Source organism: Poecilia reticulata, linkage group LG11 (assembly GCF_000633615.1).
Source record: "Poecilia reticulata strain Guanapo linkage group LG11, Guppy_female_1.0+MT, whole genome shotgun sequence".
Taxonomy (NCBI): Eukaryota; Metazoa; Chordata; class Actinopteri; order Cyprinodontiformes; family Poeciliidae; genus Poecilia; species Poecilia reticulata.
The window spans coordinates 23,299,768-23,302,360 of record NC_024341.1 but is presented as its reverse complement, the minus strand read 5'-3'; the positions used below and the strand labels follow the sequence as shown (position 1 = coordinate 23,302,360).

General features: G+C 42.9%; 1 long non-coding RNA gene across 1 annotated transcript; it reads right to left on the bottom strand.

Moving 5' to 3' along the window:
• Positions 1-403: 403 nt before the first annotated feature.
• Positions 404-1,323, bottom strand: LOC103472779 (uncharacterized). Its single transcript, XR_534923.1, has 3 exons — positions 1,043-1,323; positions 566-627; positions 404-479 (listed from the first exon to the last, which is right to left on the bottom strand). It is a non-coding gene; the product is annotated as an uncharacterized LOC103472779 (long non-coding RNA).
• Between the last annotated feature and the right edge of the window lie 1,270 nt (positions 1,324-2,593).

The window sequence follows — 2,593 nt, the reverse complement described above, 5'->3', positions numbered from 1 at the left end:
TTGTTGTTGAAGCAGCTGTGGTTGTAGTTGGAACAGATGTGGTAGTAGTTGGAGCTGCTTTGGTTGTTGTATCAGCTGCTGTTGTGGTTGGAGCAGCTGTTGTGGTTGGAGAAGCTGTTGTAGTTGAAATTTCTGTGGTTGTGGTTGGAGCTGCTGTTGTGGTTTGAGCTGCTGATGTTGTTTTTGGAGAAGCTGTCGTCGTCGTCGGAGGAACTGTGGTTGTAGTTCGATATGAGCATTAGTAAAGCAGTGCTGAATCACTCTAAATTTCAAGAATTTTGGTAATGTACACAATTCCAATTTTTTATGGATGTATTTTACTTTGCTTACCATATTCTCCAATGAGAACCGTTGACGTTTGCACCGAGAATTCAGTTATGCTTGGAGCCTCATTGATTAAAACATTTKCAATATCTTGATCATTAGGAACATTTGTTGCTTGAAATTCAAGGTCCAGCGTGTTGATAACTGATCCACTTCTGCAAATATAGAGAAACAAAAACTAATTTACACAAAAGTCTCATTTAGAATACATAAATGTGTTGTTATTGTTTCATTTTAGTACCTGAATGACACAATTGTCAACCTCAAGAATGATGAAAATGCTTGTCTGTAGAGGGCATAAAGCTGCAAAGAAATGGTGTGAAATTAATTATTTCCTTTTTGTTTTACAATGTTATATCTTAGAATTTGAAGTACTAAARMCATGCTGTCATCTGATTTCAAAACATTGAGAAAGTATGTAATTAACACCATCAATTACAWTATTTGAGTGGTAAAGGTTAATTGTATTTTCTTATTACAAYATTTTGTTTTGGCAAAAAAACTGAGGTCCATATTGCCATGTTCTTTAAAGAATGTTTTAATTCATTGAACAATACTGTATACTTCCTTAGTCTTGATAAAAAWKGTTCCCTTGCCTATCTAGATTCTAAAGCAGGATCTTATTGCTACAAGATGATAATACGAGGACTGCTTTTATAACAATGTTAGACAGTATAATGTTATCGGACAATTTGGAGAATAAGAAAGTAAAACTTACACGATTCCACAAACGTTGGGACCGTTCGTTGAAAGCAGTTGAAGAACTGTTTTCAAGACCACTGGTAAAAGTATCATCAGGAGACCTAAAGGTCATCCGGCGGACAACTCTCATTTCAGTTGTGCCAACGGTAGCTGTTGCTGTTGTAGAAATTGTGGTTGTGGTAGGAGCAGCTGTTGGTGTGGTTGGAACAGCTGTTGTGGTTGGAGAAGCTGTGGTTGTGGCTTGAGCAGCTGTGATTGTTGGAACCGCTGTGGTTGTGGTTGGAGCAGCTGTTGTTGTGGTTGGAACCGCTATGGTTGTTGTTGGAGCCACTGTGGTTGTTGAAGCAGCTGTGATTGTTGTTGGAGCAGCTGTGGTTGTTGTTGGCACAGCTGTTATTGTTGGCGCAGTTGTGGTTGTTGTTGGAGCCGCTGTGGTTGTTGTTAATACAGGTGTAGTTGTCGTTGGAACAGCTGTGGTTGTTGTTGGTGCTGGTTTAGTTGTTGTTGGAGCTGATGTGGTTGTTGTTGGAGCAGTTGTGGTTGTTGTTGGTGAAGGTGTAGTTGTTGGAGCCACTGTAGTAGTTGTTGGTACAGATGTTGTTCTTGTTGGTGCAGGTGTAGTTGTTGGAGCCACTGTGGTTGTACTTGGAGCAACTGTAGTTGTAGTTTGTGCAGCTGTGGTTGTTGTTGGAGCAGCTGTGGTTGTTGTTGGAGTAGCTGTGGTTGTTGTTGGAGCAGCTGTGGTTGTTGGAGCCGCTGTGGTTGAAGTTGGTGCAGCTGTTGTTGTTGGCGCAGCTGTTGTTGTTGTTGGAGCTGCTGTGGTGGTTGATACAGGTGTAGTTGTCGTTGGAACAGCTGTGGTTGTTGTTGGTGCAGCTGTGGTTGTTGTTGGAACATATGTTAATGTTGTTGGAACTGCTGTGGTTGTTGTTGGAGCTAGTGTGGTGGTTCTTGGTACAGGTGTAGTTGATGGTGGCGCAGTTGTGGTTGTTATTGGCACAGCTGTGGTTGTTATTGGCACAGCTGTGGTTGTTGTTGGTGCAGGTGTAGTTGTTGTTGGAACACCTGTTGTTGTTGTTGGAGCAGCTGTGGTTGTTGGTGCAGCTGTGGTTGTTGTTGGAACAGCTGTTGTTGTTGGAGCAGATGTGGTTGTTGTTGATGCAGCTGTGGTTTTTGTTGGAGCACCTGTGGTTGTTGATGGAGCAGCTATGGTTGTAGTTGGAGCAACTGTGCTTGTAGTTGGTGCAGCTGTGGTTTTTGTTGGAGCACCTGTGGTTGTTGTTTGAGCAGCTGTGGTTGTTGGAGCCGCTGTGGATGTTGAACCAGCTGTGGTTGTAGTTGGTGCAGCTGTGGTTGTTGTTGGCACAGCTGCTGTTGTTGTTGACAAAGCTGTAGTTGTTGTTGGTTCAGCTGTGGTTGTTGTTGGAACAGCTGTTAATGTTGTTGGAACTGCTGTGTTTGTTGTTGGTGCAGCTGTGATTGTTGTTGGAGCCGCTGTGGTTGTTGTTGGAGCCGCTGTGGTGGTTGTTTGAGCCGATGTGGTTGTTGTTTGTGCAGGTGTAGTTGT